This window comes from Oxyura jamaicensis, chromosome 1 (assembly GCF_011077185.1).
Source record: "Oxyura jamaicensis isolate SHBP4307 breed ruddy duck chromosome 1, BPBGC_Ojam_1.0, whole genome shotgun sequence".
Taxonomy (NCBI): domain Eukaryota; kingdom Metazoa; phylum Chordata; class Aves; order Anseriformes; family Anatidae; genus Oxyura; species Oxyura jamaicensis.
The window spans coordinates 91,143,942-91,165,078 of record NC_048893.1 but is presented as its reverse complement, the minus strand read 5'-3'; the positions used below and the strand labels follow the sequence as shown (position 1 = coordinate 91,165,078).

The window sequence follows — 21,137 nt, the reverse complement described above, 5'->3', positions numbered from 1 at the left end:
GACTAGAGTGGTTGGTTCTAGGACCTATTTCCAAAAGAAAACCCCACCAACCAACCAACCAACTAAAAATGCTCTACATGCTCTAATTGGTTGGTGTTTTTTCTGTATAAGTACTAACTCTGAATGACATAAAGCAAACATGAGGCTGGGACCAGAGACCTTTTCTGAAGTTCCTGCAGTGTTTTGGTGCTTCTTTCAAAATCTGACTTAATTCCTTAGATGAATGTCCTGCTAAACTGTTCTCTTGGTTGCAGGGTAGGTATATTCATCTCAGAGCAAACCTTGGTATCTGAGGACTTAGTTGTGTAAGATAGACTTTTGGGGGGATATTTCAGATTGTTACTGTTTTTGACAGGAATAGATGCGCTTATCTGGAGGGGAGGAGGGGGAGAGAGTTTTTTGTTTTAGTGCGTATTGTTCCTTCTGAGCTACCATTTTTGTGGCTTTTTGTACCATTTTTGTGAAGACAATCAGAATGTCATCTGAGTGTCTTATCTTATTTGCATAGAGAGGCAAATCTAGTTCTCCAAAGCAACCCTTTAAAAGGTTACTATAGTTTAGGGCTTTCTTGGTGCTTGTTGCTGTCTTGCCATATATATATTCATATATATTTCTTCATAACATGTGCTAGAGAGAAATGTGTTTGGAATGGTCCTCTCTGGGGAGATGATGTAGTAATTTAGTGATCAATAATTTACTTTCTTTTTAGAAGAATGTCTGTGCACCAATTTTCATTCAGATTGACTGATGGTGGTGGTGGATGACAGAGATGAGCAAATATTATGGGCTGTTATTAGTTTCTTTTGCTTTTATATTCTTATGCCGATGGCAGAACTTTCTGACAAAGGAGTGAATACTCATGATCATTCTTAATATGATCACAGCACTTAGGATAATAGCTCAAAAACCTGTATCAGCTTGTTCATATGCAGTTGAAAAAGCTCACATAATATCTTAAAAAGCTCAAAAATATCTCAAGCATGTTTGAAAATCTCCAAAATTATTCTTTTTTCTTTTACGTGTCTTAAAATATATATTATGTTCCCATTAAAAGTAGTTATACAATGAAGAAAGGTTACTGGAACAAGCAGACAATCAGAACATAACATTCAGTTCCATTCATCTTCAGTTATGAGCAGCAAGAGAAATAAATGCAAATAGGGAAGAAAATGTATGTAGGCAGAGATAAAGCCAAGTATAATCACACTTAATGCTAAAAAAGCTCTGTTTGACTTATTCACAAAATGCCACCTGTGAAAAACATTCTCAGCTTGGGTTTCTGGCTCCTCTGACATTTGATTAAAGCTGGAATTAAGCAGCCCTCATTAGAACTTCAGGAGAATGAATTATACTTAATAAATGTATAGCATGTGTACCTGAAACGAATGCCAGCACTGTACACCCTACTATTAACATCCAATTATGTTGATGAATAGCAACTTAAACTATAATTTCTTAGAGCTATAAATTTTTAGTTTTAATATGCTGCCACTTGTATGTTTACTGTGGCAGAAAACCAAGGCAGTCATGTGATGACAACAGCTTGGTATCAACTCTCTGACATACCAGAAAGGCAGCAGTGATGTTGGGACTCAGCAACAAGGGAGAAATGGTGGAAGGAAAAAGGAAAGAAAAAAGTATCAAGGCCACTTGGTTTGGAGACTTTCTGTGGGTTAAGTACTCTGAGTAAAGCCATTTCTGGTGTGGCAAGTGCTCATGACGGATAAATTCTGGCAAAACTATTGTACAGCTGGAAATACTTGGCACTGAGATGCTTTTTTGTGTGCTTGCCAGTAAGCATTGATTCAGACTTCGTCTTCATAATACATTTTTAAGCAGTGTTTCAAATAAAAGCAAGAGGGAAATAAAATTATATTGTCTTTGATTGGCTCCTGCTCATTTCTATCGACCATGATGGAACAAACTGTCACAAAATATCAAGTGACTGTATCAAAACACTTGGAAGCTGTTCAGGTTTCTGTAGGGTCATCACGTTTTTAGCAGTAGCACCCCAGACCTAGAAAAGAGGACAGGGGCTTCCAAATGGAGATGTCAAAGTATCGTTTCCCCTGAAGTTATGGGAGAAAAAACTGTTTGAGTATGGGCTGTGGCTTGGTGTTGGTGAGTAAGTGGCATTGTCTAAGGCAAGAGGAGGCCCCACAGAGGGATAAGGAGAGAGACTGGCTGATTTTTTCATATTCTTTTCCCATTTTCCCTCTGTAAATGTGGGCAGTGACTACTACATCTTGAAACTTAATTGTTTTGAGAAGTGGATGGCAAGTTGCAGGAAAAAGTAGCTGGCTGCTCCCAGGATGAGGTGACTTATTGTGTCTTGTATTTCTTTGGAAAGCATTCAGTTCCAGTAGCTTGAGCAAACAGGAATCTTTGGCTGGAATCTTTTGCTCTTCTGTAGGAAATTAAATCTTGACTATAGAGACCATAGTGGTGAACAGCTTCCCCCTTTTGTGAATTTCATTTACATCCTTGAAGTAGTGTTTTTGTTTGTTTGTTTGTTTGTTTGTTTTGTTTGTTTTATTGAACCAAAAGTATTTTCTGGTCTTCTGAATAAATATGTGCTGACCGAAACTACATGGTTCAGCAAGGATGCTGAACTATTCACTGACAAATATTATTTTGTCTCATGTGTGATGCTTATTGGAAGCTTACAAAATGTGCATTGACTGGAATGTAATTTGGCTGCATACCGTCTTCTATAATCAGGAATCCTGTGGTTGAAAATTTGAGGGCAGGTGAGAAAGAAAGGTATTGTCCTTTGATACTTTGTAAATCAACTTGTTTTAATAGTGGGATCACAAGCCCAGTAACCCACTGATTCATTGCTGAATAAAAACAGATCCAGAAAGATACTGTATTTTTGTTATTATTTTTATTTTTTTAAGAATCACTATAGAGAGGGAGTATTCCCCAAGCATATCAAACAATTTGTATTTTTTAAAGACTTTTTTCATAACAAAAGGGAGATGTTTTAATGGAAGTTATTAATATTAATTACAAAACTGCATTTGTAGTAGATACATTCATTCCCTTTTAATGGTGTTCTATAAAGCTTTCTGAACAATGCAGAGAAAACAAGGCCATTTTTGAGTTGCAAATTAATCCCTTTTGTTAATTGTTCAGCTGTAGAGGTAAAATGTCTCACAGAATACTTTAGAATCCGGATCATGTGAGCTAATAATGTTGTTCTTTCTAAATTGAGAAGCTGTCTTTATACTAATTTCTTCCTTTCTGTCTAAAAATGTAGGAAAGTCTAATTCATGCTGCCCTCCTAGAGTTTTTTTTTTTATTATTATTATTATTAAAGGGTTTCTCCTTTAAAGTTTTATTCCCAAAAGGTACGATAATGTACTTTGGTCTTATACTTTAAAGGAAATAGTCACAGTATTTGCTTAAAAAGATAAGTTCTCCCCCCACCTTTTTTTTTTTTTCTTTTTTGACAGTAAATGTGAAGCACAGTACAATGTTATAGTCTGGTCTCAGATTAGATCAACAACTGTGATTCAAAGGATTTTGTATTCACTTGGATTTTGTGTAATTCTGTTGGATTTCACAATTGCCTGAGTTGAATTTTGATATAAACATTGCCAGGGAATTGCTGCCAGTTTTTAACATGAATCTGTGTATTTGTATCTCAGCTTAGTGCATTGGGGCCTCATTGAAAAAAAAAGGTTCTAGATCTGATGGGTGCAGATGCAGCTTGGAAGCACCAAATCTGAAGCTACGAGCAAGAGAAAACAAGGTGCTGAACAGGAAATAAATAAAATAAAATAAAAGGTAAAATAAGCATCAGATGCAATTGTATGGGATTAAATGGCACAATTGCTGAAACAAACAATTATAATTTTATAATTGGAAAAAAAAAAAAAAAAGGCAGAGTGGTTGTGTTTTTATTGCATTTTACCAGCATAAGAATGAACTTTTTCATTATTCTCCTGCTCTCAGATGAAGCAGTCCCTATTCTATCCTGTTTAACTATGTGCTGTAGCCATTCGTGAGGACAGTCCTGGTGTGTGAAATTCTAACTGGTCTTGTTGACTTAGCGTACTTTCGCCACTAGGGACACATCCCACCAATCACAATTGTAGCTTTGTTTGTTCTTCCAAGGCATTTCAAAGCTAAGGGTAAGTTCTTCACATTTTTACTCTTTCAAACGTCACTGCCCCACCTAATGACACGGTGATTTGAGGAATGGATGAGGAATTGGATGAGGAATTCTAGAATTTGAGGAATGGATGAGGAATTCTAGATTGCTCTAGAATTTCAGGATATATCTCTATAGGGAAATAGATATTATTATATAGACATATAATTGTATATATAGTGCTGCTGCTGGAAGTTGAAATGCTCAAAACTAAAGCATGTTGCATGTGTCCTTCCCTGTAATTTCGGGCAACATTCCCAATTTTTTGTGTTGCTTGTCCCTAGGAAGAAATACAAAGCTCATTGTTACAAGTGAGAATTTGTTCTTCACAGCTGCTTCTTTTCTCCTTCACTGGGTACTTGTGTTTACTTTCTGTAACTGGTGCCACAGCTTTGTGTGGGTGCCCTTGGAGGTGGAACTATGTGTATTCTTTCAGGTGTGCAAATAGCAAAAGCCACTTTAAATTTAGTACCCAAACTAGTGGAACAAGAAGGCTCCTCTAACCTGATTATGAATGAAGAATAAGGGTGTAGGAAAGGGGAGATACAAAGGAGATACTGTTGCAGGGCAGCTGAGGAAGGAAGAAGCGACGGTGACCCCTGTATTAAAAGAAGCTTGTTTATTTAAAACAAGGAAGGGAGAATTGCAGAAAGGTGGTCTTGGGTTTCAAAGTGCTTGCATAATTAGGACCTTGCTTGGAGAAGTGACTTCTAGCAGTTTGATAATGCTTTCTGAAACCTGTATTTGGAAATACTTCCCCAGGAGGCTGACAACACATTGTGTGTGATCTTTACTAGTCTGAAATTCTTCCACATTTCTCTCCCAGAGGTGAAGGCTTAGAGTTACATGGCAGTTTTAGATTCTTATTTTGAGGCCTTATGCTTCATCTGAAACTGAAATGCCCTTTGTTATAAATTAAAAAGACCAATAAGGTCTCTATAAAAGCATTGCAAAGGGTATAATTACATTCCCATCATTGTACAAAGGAGGCATTTATGAATGCTTTGTGGTTTGAGTGAGCTGCTATGCTTACCCCTTTCAAGAACAGTTACATTATAGTACAGCTTTCAGTGTTGTTTTCTGCTATACTTATTATTTTATTTATTCATTTTTAATGGCAAACATGTTTCTGTAATTGTCTGTGCCTGTGAATAGTTGCAGCTAATGTCAGAGTCTTTGGCTTAAAGATCTTACAACCTTCTGTCCTATTAAATCAGCAAAATATTTATTGTTATCAACATGATTCTCCAATTAGCTTTTAATTAACTATGCCATTGCTCTTCACTTTCCGGTGTTTGAGGCAGCACCGAGATCTGTTCCTGTTCTTGCAAATCCATTTGTTGTCCTTTGAGACTGCTCATCCTCTCTCAGGCATGTCTCTGACAGCCAGTGTTTTCAGTGTGCCGTTAAGCCACCACTTCACCCTGTTTAGATGTTCTGGATGTGCTGACTTCCTTTGCTCACTATTCATTACAGTTAACAGAATGAAATGGAAGCTGAAAGGCCTTGGCTAAAACTTGTCCACTATTTCTTCCGCTGTTTGCTTGCATCTCCAAGTAACTGTATTGGAAATACTTCTGTTTTCCTTTAAATATTAGGTTATAGGAACATATTTTTGGATGTGTTATGTCTAAACATCTTCCCTGATACCTGAACAATAACATGGTCCTGAACTGCCAACAATGGGTCCTGAGTTAATAGAAAAATATGTCTTGGACTTAGTACAGGATTTTCATTTGCAAAGTATTAAAACACAAAGAAACAAAGCTGTGCATATCAAGCTGGCCTGCAGCCATGGCGTAGGCAGCAGAGAATTACTCAGCGGTTAAATTATTGGTAGTAAGAAACAGTAACGGAAGTGAAACACGCTTTTTATAATGAGTATTTCATAGAAAAGAAAAAAAAAGCAAAAAAAAAAAAAGCAAATAAATGTATTTTTGTTTATAAGTGACTTGACTTGAGTTCAAGAGAAACATCATGAGCAAAGTGTTGTGGCAACCGCTCTGTCACAGGCTGTTTTTATTCTTAAAGTGGCGTGGTTATTGAGAGAAGAAATGCTGGGTAGATGCAACAACCAAAACTCCAAGACAAAAGGGCTAAGTTAAGTTATTTTGTTTTATATTTTGCTTTTATTTGGGATAAATGCAGAAATGCAAATGGCATCAGGATATAATGTAGGGCAGGATAAACTGATACTTGGTACTAGTTCAAGCTGTTGGACAAAATAATCTCTTGCAACCGTCTGTCACCATCAGGGGGTAAAGAAAGCTTTTGATCTCTGTTCAGGTGAGAACGATGTCACATTTTTTGTATAAATGGGAATTTCACGGTGAATGCTTTGTAATTTGTATCTAGATTCAAACTTTATTGTTTCAACAGGGTAAAACATGGTAATTGCTTTTGCAAAGGAGATCCTCAAAAGCTTTTCTCAGTGCTTTCTGGAAGAGGAGTTCATATGTTTAAAAGCTCATCAGCTTCTAGGTTGGGTGTTTCCTTCTGCAAATGTATCTACTTAGCTTAGATGGAGACAATATCATTTGTTACGTTTCATCTCTTTGAACTCATGGACTGCCACAGGTCTGATCGTGTTTCTGTACATTCTGCAGGAATTCAGCTTCACCTCTGCTGTGGATCAAGCCATTGGTCAAATTACAAGTTTTCTGTTCATACTGTTCATATTATTTTTTTTCATGGGCATTTCCTATGGTTTGGAGAAAAAAAAAAAAAAAAAAAGAAAGAAAAAAAGCCTTAGTAATAAATTTACCCAGTTGTCTGCATATTTTGCATATTTTTGCAAAAGCAGTTCAAAGGAGTTGTGTATTAGTACTACACCCAAGAGTAGCAAATTCCAAGTTTCTTGCAGGTACAGCAATGATTAAAAAAAATTCTGTGACATTTTATGCTGCTCTTCAAAATGAAGGGGAGAGGAATAATCTGAAGAGGAATGATTTAAAAGAAGCTCAGTGACTGAGCAGTAACTAACTGTTAACAGGTAGATGCTAACTGACAGAGTGACTTCAGTAGTGTGTTCTGCCTTTTGCCTACATGATGCCAGCATCCACAGAAGATGCCAAATTACACAATTGGAAGCTGATGTATGCTACTCAGGGAAGACATCTCCCAGCAGCCACAGGAGTATCTGATCTGTTATCTTACAAATTCTGTGAGCCGTAATAGTTTGGGTGCAAAAAGCAGCTCTCCAGCCTTCATTCAAACTGTAGTCTTTCTGCTGGGACTGACAATTGAGAAGTGTTAGATGCTCTAAGAAATGAGCTGAGGCCACCAGTTCTTCCCATATGTCACCGAGCTGCTGCCAGAAGTTAATGACTTTTAGTCACTACTGATATGAGATTATTTTATAATGAGCATGAAGTGACAAGCTACCTGTCTCATTAATCCCAGAGCTATGAAAAGCCTTTTTTTTTTTAAAAAAAAAAAAAAAAAAAAATCTCTTAGATACCTTCAACAGCCTGCTTCCAGAAGGCCCAGGGATGCTTGCTAAGCACATCCCTGTTCTGTGTGGTTATTATTATTTTTTAATGTGATGCTATTCAACATAGATACAAGTTAGGAAATACTGTTTCTTTGGTGAATGATTTGGATGAGTAACTACATGTCTATTCAATTCTTAGTTTTAGAAAGGAACCTAAAACACTTTTCAATTGAAATTGCTGACCAAGGGGTGGTACAGAGTAACAGTTCCCAACCATCACATGTGATCCTGGAAAGTAAATCCTTGAGGAAGTCTACCTTTTCCTACCTGATCAGCCAACACAAGCACAGTGTGGCCACCTTAGCTTGTTTGTTGCAAAATACATTGGTGTAGTAGTCCAGTCTTGGGGCAAGGAGCAGTGGGACTCCTGGCATCATTTGGGATTGATAGCTGTAGGGTGTAGCTGCAGGTCAAAAGTCATCAAACCTGTGAACCTGAAAGTCACAGACATAAAAGTAACAGGATGCAGAAATTCAGCCCATGTGATGCCAAAAACCAAGCTAGATCTTGCAAGGACTGGAGCTAGTCTCAGCTAATTACCACCTATGTCCTGCTCTTACTCCTTTCCCATCTTATTTTTGCTTTCATTTTGGATGTTATAGGAGTGTTTCCCTTCCCTTGTAGGAAGCACTGGTCCAAGCTACCTGTTTGCTCTCAGAAGCAGTCCCACTATTCTCTTTCCTCCCAAGCCTGCGGGATGGCAGTGGGAGATGGACGAGGGCACTACACCCTTTCACATCAGCTCATCATATGTATTCCTCCTGTTTGATAGAATCTAGCATGAGTCTGGCCTCAAATACAAAATGATTAGCTGGCACATTTCAGGGCAATGGTTTTTATTCTCTATATAAATCTATGGTGTTTCTTAACTGACAAAGGCTTGCAGGCTTTGCTTTGCAAAGGAGGCAGAAAAATGATGTAAACTTTGTGTCACCAAGAACTAAGGCTCATAGCCTGTATCAATTATAGGACTTTCCCTCCTTGCCCCTCCTGGGTTCTAACAAGCTCTTTTTTAATTGCTTTCTTATCCAGCTAATTGGTATTACTTTTAAATATGGTGTTAGTAGTTGAACTTCACTGCTCCCAGCCCAAATTTTTTAGCTTGTACTTGACTTCTTTAATAAGTGGGTCAAAACACAGTTCACTGGAGACTAGATTCCTACATCTATTATTACTAGCTGACATTACTGATCATTTTAGAGAATCCTGCCTCCCTCTGCCTCCCATCTTCCTCCTTCCCTCTCTCACTTCTGCTCCCTTGTGGTCTTTCTCACTCCCTCTTTCTTACTCTTTCCATTTCCCTACTACACCATGAAAAACAGAGTCCTTAATTCCAGCTGCCTCTAAAATATTTTAAAATATCGTTTCAGTTTATAAGCTTTTAGAGATGCATAATCACACTTAGTCTGCAGGCCTACCTCTCATAGACTTAATTACCTTGTACATATTGTTACTGCAAAATGTATTGTAGAAAAGTGAGAAGCATTTAACTGAATTGTAGATTTTGACCCACAATTTGTAATGTAAATGACTATTTTATTTTTATTCTTTAATTACTGTCCTGGAACACTTTTTATTGTTCGCTATTTTCATGAACTCAATGTAGACTGTGCATGTGATTTGTGGCTATAAGCAGGATCACTTTTTTTTTTTTTTTTTTTTTTTTTTAATCAGTTTCAGCTGTCTGACATGGAAAATTCCAGATCTACTTCTTGAAAGTTTTTTTTTTTTTTTAACTTCTTAAATTTATTTCCCTATTTTTTTGTTAAGAAAAACAGAAACTAATTTATCTGGTTATCCATACAATTTTCCTCATCTTTTTTTCTTCTTCTTTTTCCCTAGGAACCAAAATGAAGAAAGGAGATTAATATCTGAAGATTTCTCTTCTTTATTGTCAGAAAGCTTCCACCTTCAAAATCAGGCATTTCTTATTTTTTAAAAGACAACAAGAATTCATTCATATCGGTGAGTTTAGTTCAGTTTACTTCATAACATAGGGAGCATCTAATTTAATTTGTTCAGCAGAATGTATTTTGGGCATGAAATATTTTGCATGCTTAGAAACGTGGTGCAAGTGACTTATTACACATCTTTGTTGAGGAAGTACTCAGGAAACACAGATTCAGTTCCCATCCTATAAAGCATGTGACCTTGTTGTGTCAGATTAAGTTAAACCACTTGTATTAATACAAGTGCATATTTTTCTGCTTATGATCGCTCATTTTTAGGATGTACAGATTTCCAATGAAAGGGACAATGAAGGAAATAGAAAGGTTAAAGAAGGACTTGTAGCCTGTAAAGAGAAAACTTTTCTTTCATATGGTATTAACAATATATTCAACATTGTCTCATTAAATTAACCTTAAGGATTCATTTATAAATGCCATTATCATAAGTTTATATTTGAGGATCACAAACTGTAATCCTTGTTTGAAATCTGGCTGTACCCTATGCATATGCTTAATACTAAGGTCTCAGGAATTAAGATTTGATTTTGTAGGTTATGGCTGGATAACAAATAATAATAATAAAGGTTGTGTATAAATATTGTAAGATCAGCATAAACACTGTAAAATATTTTTTTCTGTGATGGGCAATCTAATAGAAACTTGCAAGCAAGCTTTTTTTTTTCCTCTTTACAAAAAGAATAAGCTAAATTGATTGTAAATTTGGCAGGTGACTGCATAACACTTGCTTTAAGACTTGCAAAACTGAAAAGGCCATACTGTTCTCTTGCTTACCTGACTCCTGAGCACATACTGTTTACTACTGGAGAGCTGCAGGAGCACAGGAAAGATGGTTCGGCAGTACGTGTTGCCTCACAGTGAGAAATAGACAGAATGAGGCATTCTGAGTATGACCAGCTTGAAACAGCTCAATATATTTCCACATATATATGCAATTGCATGCAAGGTCAGATAACATTTATTTTATTTTATTTACTTATTTATTTTTGCTTTCATGCAAATACTTTCTTCAGGATACCTCTATTGAGACTTGAGGTAGCAAAAATACATTTGACGGAACCTCTTAAGACCAGCCTTGCTAATTAAAACTGTCTGTTAACATGAAAGTGATTCCATAATTGCATGCTATAGCACTTTATATGCTATTTCTTTCTAGTGACACTTGTCTTTTAGTCCAGGAATTCATGACAGATGTCAGCAGGGTTTCTCTTACATTTCTTACTCATTTGAGAAAATCACATCATTATATTTCTGATACATGCGGACAGTTTTAGAAGAACCACAAGAAAATGCAGCATGCATTTTGGAGGAGAAAGGACATTGGCATTTGTGTTCATTCATTGTAGAGATTTTGCTGTATTGTAGCAGTCAGATGTTACCAACATATGTATTATCTGTTAACCAGTATTGTAACACTCTGCATTGATCCACCTAGTAGAAATATTTTACTAAACAATAACTTCTGTTTCCAATAAGGATTTGAAACAGATTTTTTATTATATATATATTTTTAAAATTAAACTATTGCAGTCCTTTGCTCCTGTTTATAAACACAGGTGAGTCCTTTAAAAAAATGTTACAAATGTAAAAGCTAAATTATCTTGACATCAGATGTTCCAGGGTAGATTTCTGACTAAAATGGAGTGCAGACTGTTTTACCAGCCCTAAATTGATAATTTAATAAATGCTTTAGTTTCTTTTGTAGATTCTTTATTGTTACAGCTAAGGATTTTTTTTGTAAATTACTTGATTGAAACCCAAGTAAATTTTCCCAACCATTAAATGAGGCTAACATGCATTTTACTTCTTCATAAGAGCAATATTTACAGTATATTCTCACATGAACAACTTTTGTTTATTTTTATTAAAACACACACATACTACAAAGAGAGGAAATTCCTATTGCTATCTGGAGAAAAGAAAAAATCTTTGAGAGTAATTTTGAATAACATTCTGGTGTGGTTGTCAGTCATTCTGTGTTTTTGCCTTTTCAATCTGAAATGACAGTGGAACCTCCTTGTTCCTTAGACAGTAGCAGATCATAAGCAACCACATTTCTTCCAGACTCTGACAGCTGCCTATTTTTCATCCCCAGTTGACTTTTCTGTTCCTGAAGCATCTCTTTAGCACAAAGCAACAGTCTAGCACAGTAGTGAGTCTGCTTCCTAAACAAGGTAGCCCTGTGGATTTCTGTCTGGCTTTTATTTTCAGCATAATCTTACTGTAAGCAAATGTACAATTCACCTATACTAATGCACTGTGTATTTAAGATACTACAAATATCAGTGAACAACCTTTAATAGGACATAACAATTTTCAGACTGTGTTGGTAAAGGTTTCCCAGAAGAGACTATATTTCAACCAGAAAAGGGCAAACCTGCCAACTTATCCTGAGATTAGAAGCACAATCAGTGGGAATGTTCCGCCAACTGCACAATAAGATTTGAAGATAATGCTTCATCTTCAGATGAAGCATTGCCCTTTCTCCAAAGTAATATCCAATTATTAATGCTTGCCCAAGAATAGCTGTGTGGCTTTCATGCTTCTCACCTTTTTAATACTTGCATCTTTAGACTTGGATTTTAGGAAAGGGAACATTCAGCATAACCTTTAGAGCTTAATTATTGGTATAAATTAAGTAAAGAATAATGGTTTATTAACCATTAAAAATAGACCTAACAGGCCACCCTTGTCAGTGATTAATAATCTTCCAAAGATAACTCCATGATGAAAAAACAATTGCTGAGACACCCAGTGATACCAAATTTGGAAGTTGTTAGCACACATTATCACAGTGAAAATAGAATCACCAAGCCTTTATCTAGGAAAAAAATGGATTCAGGAAGTTAGGAAAGATACATTTACAGAGTTTGGCTTTCTCAGTATGGATTGGGAGTGTGAATGGAATGATCGTACGTGGACAAGGGAGAGAAATGATGTGTGAGCCTACCATGAACAAGCTTTAGGAAATTTTTATCTTTGCTTAGTACTGACACACTGTTTTAGTAACTTAAGCTATGCAATGATATTTAGATAAGCAGCAGTTTCAAAATGAGAGAAGAATAAAGTCAGCTAATTTCTAAGTATTTTTGCAGAACAACAAGAGCAACCAAGAATGGTTTGTGCTTTCAAACATGAAAGTTTTGTCTCCCTCTGTCAACCTAACACTCCAAGACCTAATTTGTGGGTGGCTGCATCCACATTTTTGTGTGTGGGAAATCTTTTAGTTCTGCTCTTTAGTAGGTGCAGGAGACTAACAGATGCTTTTTCCCAACAGAATTATCATGAGGTAATGTGTTCAGGTGTTTTCAGGCATGAACAGGCGCTCTGTTTCTAAAAATTAAATAAAACAAACAAAACAAAACAATAAAAACAACAAAACAAAACAAAAAAGCACAACTTTCCAAAGCTTGAAGATGAGTAAATAGATGAGCCCAAACCAAAGTACAGATTTGAGTTCAATGTTCTCATCCTATCTTTGCTAGAACTGTAAAATTCTACCTCTTTCAATTTAGTGGTAAATGAACAGAAAATTAGAATAAATATAGTATGCTTCTGAGTTAAGCTACAGATGTGCAAGACTCTAGATGTTAGTTTAAAGCTCAGATTTGCTGTGTTTTGAAGCAGGAATCCTGTTTTCTATAACAGAAGGAAAAGGAGACATTTTTCCTATAAAAGGTCATGTTATTTTTCAGAAAAATGTGTTGTTTCTCCTTTAGTTGCATTAGCATATTAGCCTTTAAGAAGAGAAATGCAGCGAGCTTCCTTTAATTTTGTAATGACTCTTGATCCTTTGTCAGTATGATATATCTGCTACAGAATTGAGGGGTAGGATTGACAAGGTAGCTATAACTACTATCATCTTGTTTAGGCACAGTCTGTTCCTAACTCTTCGTGGAACAGACTGTAGGGATTAGGAGCTTGCTACTCCTAGAAATAGAATTGAATAGAACCTGATTCCTTCTGGAGTTCCTGACCTGCAAAGCTGCCAATAATAGACAAACTGATGAAGTATGGATTAGATAAGTGGACTGTGAGATGGACTGAAAAGTAGCTAAACTGGTGGGCTCAGGTTTCCATAGTGGCATGAAGTCCCACTAGAGGCCAGTCACTAGTGGTATACCCTGAGGGTTGATAAAGTGGGGCCAATACTGCTAATGGTATTCAGTGCTAATGACTGAATAGCAGCAGAGCGCACCCTCAGCAAGCAAACAGAAAATGAAAGATTAGGAGGAGTGGCTGATATATGAGATGTCTATGCTACCATTCAAAAGGACTTTGACAGGCTGAAAAAACAGACCAGCAAGATTCTCATAAAGTTCAACAAAGGGATGTGCGAAATCCTGCATGTGGTGAAGGATAACAACCATACAGTAGTGCAGGCTGGGGCCTGACTCTCTGAGAAGTGGCTTTGCAGAAAAAGCATTGGCAGTCCAGGTGGACAAAAAATAAGTAAAAACTGAACATGATGAACATGAGCCAGCAATGCATCTGTGGGTCAAAGAAGGTTGCATTTGGAGGAATATTGCCAGCAGGTCGAGATAAATGATCTTTGCACTCTACCCACTCCTGGTGAGACCACATTTAGAGTACTGTGTCCACATGTGGCCTCCCCAGTACAAGAGAGACCTGAACATATCAGAGTGATTACAGCAAAGGGTCACAAAGATGATTAAGAGAGTACATATGGAAACATATGTCCTCGTACCAGTGCTAAATGGAAAACATTGCAGCCTTTTGACAGAGCCTGACACCAAGGGATATTTGACCTGAACCAAAGGCAAACATTCTGTTTGTGACCAGACTGATCCAAGCAAATAAGAAAAGAACAGCAGGGCTTTTCTCTCTCTCTCTTTTTTTTTTTTTTTTTTGCTTTCTTTTTTGGTGCCAGACCTGTTCTCTAGCTGCTTCCACAATATTGACTCACTTAAATGGAGATAGAAATTAAGTTTCAAGTGCTGAACATATCCAATTAAGAGAGATTGCTGAGTAACTCTTTTGCAAGGCTCCTAATCTGCAAACACTTTTCTAATCGATAGCTACTTCTGTTCAATATAACCCCAAGGTGACTGTATTCTGTCAGCTGAAACTAAGACATGGAGCTCTTGAAAACCTGGAATGATTTATGTCTTTAGGAAAAATTTGATTTTTCATTACACACTAGAGTAGCAAGAAATTCAGCATTCTTCATTCTCTCCACTTTTTGGTATACTCATCTTTTAGCTGCACGAGGTTTCCAAAATGCTATTTTTCTCCTGTTCATGCTATGATTCAGAGGTCATTCGCTGAAAGACGAAAAAGACAGGATATCTGCTGGTGGGTAAATGTTTGTATGCCCTCTCGAAGTCCTTTGTGTATGCCATTTCAGTCATTAACTCAGGCCATGCCAAGAAGTGACATATCTAGACAATTTCCAGCAAAGCTGTGATTGAATTGGAATATGTTGGCAAAATTCAACCATGTATGTTATTATGTTATGATGCATTTACACTGGAGTAAATTTTAGCCTGTGCTTCATGAGAAGGAGACTCTCCCTGAACTTATCTGCAGTATTTAGTGGTCTGATTAATGAATATTCATACATAGAAAATGGTGTCTGCTGTGATGGACATTAGAGAACAGTAATTGGTTTCAGGATTGATGGATGTTTATGCTGCAGTTTACCCCAGGCAGTGCATACTAGAAACATTAGCATCCTGTTTTCCTTGTCAGAGCCCATAAAATGAGTGGAAACAATTTAATTTTTCTCTGTGAAAATTGAGTAAGTAAGTGACAGTTGTTAATTTCATACAACTTTTCTGCCAAGTCTCTTTCTAGATGGCATAGAAAATTGCTGCACGTGGTGAATTTCTTACTTAAGTCTAGGATCGAGAGTCTGTCTTTCAGATAATGCTCTTGACTAGCATGGAATTGCTTTCATTTGACCTCAGAACTACATCTGAAGCAGCTGGTTCTCCTCTGTGACCATGATCAAAGAGACATACCTTGTGTTTGATACCTGTCAGTGAGCCAGTGGGGCAGTAAAGGTTGACCAGCATTTTGTCCCAAAAGGAACTGCAGTTGCATTAGGTCCCCAGCTATATCTGTCTGTAAGATGCACAGACAGATAATCAAGCAGAGGAGGAACTATCAAGGAAAAAGCAAAATCCACAGATGCTTGGGAAAAGAGATGGACAAATGTCAGTCTTCCAAATGCCTTTTCTATTGCAAGTGAATAGCTTTCTTTCACTGCAGTGAGGTACCTGTTTAAAGGGTTTTGGAAGGAAAGGAATGAATGTTCACACAGCAACAATGTACTGCAACCTGCAAGACGGGGATATCTGTTACAAAAAAGCAGTGCAATTTCACCTTGCAAGGCATGATGAATTTTTACATTCCCAAACTGTAATGCTGTAGATTAAGCTTGTTTATTTGCAATGTGTTTTTTCCCCAAATGCAGTGGTATTTCAAGGGCACATACTAAAATCAGACAGATTTACAGATGAAACAGGGACATTACAGATTTTGTACTGTCTTTTTGTTCTTTGAGAGAAAGTACAAAAAATTGCCCTTACAAGTAAAATTGCCAATTAATATTTAAACACTTACACTTTAATATATGGCAATCACTGGGAAAAACAAACACTGTATTTTACTGCCAGAATTCTGGAGAGAAAATGCAATACAAACAACAAAAACAAACTCCTGACAATCCATGCAAATAGCATGAGAGACCTGAAGACTCCAGAAGGAGGAAGATAGACTGCATAAGCCTGTCCATCAGTCAGCTTACTCTAAAATATAGTAGGATCTCATTGAAAACCAATTTGATCCTATTGATCAAATACAGGTTGAGAGATTAGTGGGATTTTTGTGTTCATTAGAGTAATAGTTCTCTGTACTTTATGCTTGTCCAGTGCCTTGCAAATACTTTGACAGTTCTTGCAAGACAACAAAGCTGTGTTACAAGGTGCTATTTCCAACAGGACAAAAAATTACTCAGCGAAAGCACATTATACAAGTTTAGATGAAACACAATCTTTTTGAATCAGTTTACTTCTCTGAAGTCTGTAACTGAAATGCTCCCATGCAACTTATGGCTGTCAAGACTTACCTATTGTTTGTGAGATTTATTGAGAATCTTTGACCGAGTACACAGTTCAGAAGCAGGAGTCCTACTTTCTGTATGCACATATGTGTGTCTAGGTCTCTTATTTTAGGAAAGAGTTTTTTCATGGCTAATGAGGTTTATGAAGTTGGCAGGCATTTCAAGTTGTAATTGTGAGTAACTGGATGTAAACCCAAATAACTTGCTCTCTTTGCACACATGATACAAGCAACAGGGGGGAAAAGCAACGGAGCAAAAACAGCTTGCATGGTTATATAAACAAATTAAGTCACTACTGCCGCCCATCAAGTTTCTCACTGCAGCAGAGACTCCCATCGCCTGGTGAATTGCAGGTGCCAAGACTATTGCATGTTGTCCCAGCCACCAAATCAGCTTTCTATACTAATTAAAACTGTTGGAGTGCTCTCTTGGCATCTCTTATGAAGATTGGCGGTAGACATAGGCATAAATATGTGATTGTGTCAGTGTGAATTCTCAGTACCATTTATTTTGATACCTGGAATGTGAGAGAATAGGGCTTAATAATTTCAGTTTGTTTCTACTACTTTAATTAAAATCAATAACTGTCACCATCATAATGGATAGTCTTCCAAGACAAGAAATATTGACTTGTTGAGAAAGAATAAGGAATGAAGGGAAAGGAGCTGTAAGATCGTGAATCGTCTTACTTGCAGGATATGTCAGGATCTTTCAAAAAATAATTTTTTGAAGAACAAATGGGGTCTAGAGCTTTCTGGTAACCCCAGCAGCAGTACATTAAAAAAACTAAACAAACAATAAAAAGAAAAAAAAAAAACCTCTAAAACGTTATTCTAATGAAAAGAAAAAAAAAATCTCTAAAATATTGCTTGATACCTTGATCTGCAGGTGTTTCGCGAGTTAGGTGCTGTTGTGGTTTAACCCGGCAGGCAGACAAGAACCACACAGCCACACTCCCCCTTCCCTCTCTGGTGTGGGGGAGAGAATCAGGAAAATAAAGCCTGTGGCTTGAGATAGAGACAGTTTATTAGTACAGAAAAGAAGGGAAAATAATAATAATAATGATAATAGTACTACTAATAATAATGTGTACAAAACAAGTGATGCACAATGCAATTGCTCACCACCCGCTGACCGATGCCCAGCCTATCCCCAAGCAGCCAGCCCCTATATATTGTTCAGCATGACGCCAGATGGTATGGAATACCCCTTTGGCCAGTTTGGGTCAGCTGTCCTGGGTCTGTCCCCTCCCAGCTCTTGCTGCACCCCCAGCCTGCCCTCTGGCAGGACAGAGCGAGGAGCTGAAAAGTCTTTGGCTTGGTGTAAGCATTGCTCTGCAACAATTAAAACATCAGCATGTTATCAGCACTCTTCTCATCCTAAATCCCAAACACAGCACCATACCAACTACTAGGAGGAAAATTAACTCTATCTTAGCTGAGATCAGTACAGGTGCCTTTTTGACTTTTGTGTTCTGCGTCATGTTGTCATTGAGGTCCTGTTTTAAAGCTGTGATTTTTAGCTTAGAGCTCTAGGATGTGTCTGAGCCCAAATTTTCTGGTCACTCTTCTAACAGAATTATTTGCCTTTCTCATATCTAAAGTTACCTTACCGTCTCCTCTTACCCTATAAAAACTAATCACTTGAACTTATATAGTTACCTTCAGTACATGCACCTAAGACCTCGCTACATTGTTTTTGCAATGTAATTGTGAGGTCAGTGCAAAAACAGATGAGGGGAAATTGGAATTAAGGAATTAATCAGGGTTTTGTTATTAGCAAATGGAGAACCTGCAGAGTGGCTTGGTGCTTTCCTGATTCATCCAACACTTAACATGTTACATTATATTATCTTATACCTATGTTGTTCTTCATGTGTTGTTTTAGGAAGCTACTCTCAAACTGGTAGGGAGCGGAGTAGGAGGAGTCACTGGATAGGATTAGAACCACGGGCCATGTTAAAGAAATTTCCGACTAATTTAACGATTTATATTTTATCCATCCAATGTGTTATAAACGATCTGTGTTGTTGCTAACAGAATGTGAAGAACAATGGAGATGATTTCATGCATCAGAGTATCCATACACACAATAAACTCCCAGGAGAGGGAGTAAATTTAGGGAGTATGGGAAGTCTGGAGCAGAGATTCCGGTGGATAAGTAGGGACTCATTTACTGAAGGAAAATATAAAAACCAGAAGACTGGAGAGTGGAATATCCCCTTTTATGGAGATAGGGCGATATGGAGATATGGTTATATGGAGAGAGGGAATTGTGTTCTTTCTTTTCTTTGAGCCTATGCTTTCTGACCTGGCCAAAGATATGTAGAACATAATTTGTAAAATTATTACAAGTAATGTGTTTTATTATTTCACAAATTCTTTTTATGCCTTGATACCATTTTGTCTCCTCTCAAGGATATGCTGGGAAGAAACTGAGTTATTGCATTTAAGTAAATGTGATGGCTGTTTCATTGCTTGTCTAAAAATGAGAGTATGATAATTACCTGACAGATTCAGCAGTGGATGTTTTACTTCTCAGTCTCTTTAATTTCATTATAACAGAACTTTCTCTTACAATACCATGAATTATGTCATTCATTGATTTCTTGTAGAAATGTAGGGGAAAAAAAGGCCTGAAGATGTAGAAATATAGGAAAGAGAAGAGTAGCAAATGTAGAGAAATATAGAAAAAAGGCAAAGCCCCATTTTAGTACCTTTGGGTGCCCTAGGTATTGATATTGATATATTTCAGAGGCTGTCTGTGGAGACTTCAGTTTGTTATCTTGCAAAGTTTCCCTAGATAAATCTGTGTCACATAGACTTTCCATGACTGGGTCTTTTCTGACATTTTCTGTTTAGTCCTTCAATAAACAAAGACAAAGGTTTTATGGTGATAAGGGATGGATCAAATGTTCACCCCACCTGGAAGTGACAACCTAGATTGTTTTGGAGTGTTTTGAAAGAGGAAAACAAAATAGTTTCTCCCCATAAATTGGATTGGAGTAATGATCTATATAAATAACAAGGCCAATTTTGTAGGCCCTAATACCAGCGTATTGCATATTTTGGAAGAAACAGCAAAGAGAAAAGCAGTTGAAAAGATTTAACCTCAAACTAGTAGTTCTTATGGCTTTTTCTGAAATCGTCAATAGCTACAATGCTTTCCCAGGAAATTTCTGAGTTCTACTTACAGGGATTCCACAGAGCTGCCTTGGGCACAACAATTTCTGAAGCACTGTGACTCCACTTTCTGAATGAACACCTTTATTGTGTCATACCTGTCTTTCACAGTCATCAGTTGTTTTGTAAATCATGGCAGTTGATAGTATATTGGATTCCCAAAAGACAATTAGCAATTAGGCGAGCTTTTTATTATTATTATTTTTTCCCTCTTATCTCTCATTCTATTTAAACCTGCCTCTTTTTCATGTCAATTTTAATGTTTTAATGTTTTTTGTTTTTTTTTTTTTTTTTTTAAGGTTACGTAGTGTCTGCAGCTCAGTGCATTAGCAGTGCCCTGAAATCTGGGGCAGACAAGTTATATATCAGTAATTTAATAAGTCATACAGAAAACAAAACAGCACACATTTATTTTGTTTTAAAATTGAGTAGGGTCAGTTGTGTGAGCAATGTATCTGCCAGCTATTGTCATTGTTCTGTCTGGGTAAGCTCATTTATCTTGGTTAGTAAACAACTTAAAAGGCAAAGAAGGTGGATGGCCTAAAGGAGTGTTGTTAGGACACAGAATCTGTGATGTCTTACCTAAATCCAGGCCAAATCAGGTATTAGAAATCTACCACCACTAGGCAGTTAGAGAATGCAGCTAAATATATGACTGTTATTAGACAGGTGACAGTGGAACAGACAGTTTTCACAGCTGGAAGGTCTGCACAGTTCAATCAATCAAATTCAAGGTGTCTGCAAAGAAAACAATAAAGGTGCAAGTTCGTAACTTCATATAATCATCAACATTGGAGGTGCCCAAATTCAGTTGTCAAATCTTGAAATTTAAGGGCCAGTGACTGGAAACCTTTGGTATAGCTGATGATTCTAAAACTATTTTCCACTTTTTAATCACTTTTTTTTTTTGGCACTGGAAAGCTTTGAATCTTCTGGTGTGAAACTACAAGATTTCTTGATACAAGAAACAGTTGAAATAAACTGCACAAGTAGAAACTAGGGAACAAGTCATTTAGTTTTCCAGTCACTTCATTTCTTGCACTATACAGTTCAGCAATCCTATAACAACAAATAACACAGTAATTTGGAAATGAAGCAGTTTAATCATGGATACACAAACATGTTGGATGATGGGGGTAGGGTGTTCTCTGTTCAAGAACCACAGTAAAACCACTGTAAATTAAAAACATATAATCTTCCTGCATTAAAAAAAAAAAAAAAAAAAAAAAAAAAAAAAAAAAAAAAAAAA

General features: G+C 36.9%; 1 long non-coding RNA gene across 1 annotated transcript in view; it reads left to right on the top strand.

The window, feature by feature from the left end:
* Window positions 1-6,967: 6,967 nt before the first annotated feature.
* Window positions 6,968-21,137, top strand: part of LOC118160424 — a 43,261-nt gene continuing 29,091 nt past the window's right edge. Inside the window, exons 1-3 of the long non-coding RNA XR_004747493.1 lie at window positions 6,968-7,151; window positions 9,495-9,617; window positions 12,393-12,394. This is a non-coding gene — a long non-coding RNA (uncharacterized LOC118160424). The remainder of the gene's footprint in view (window positions 7,152-9,494; window positions 9,618-12,392; window positions 12,395-21,137) is intronic.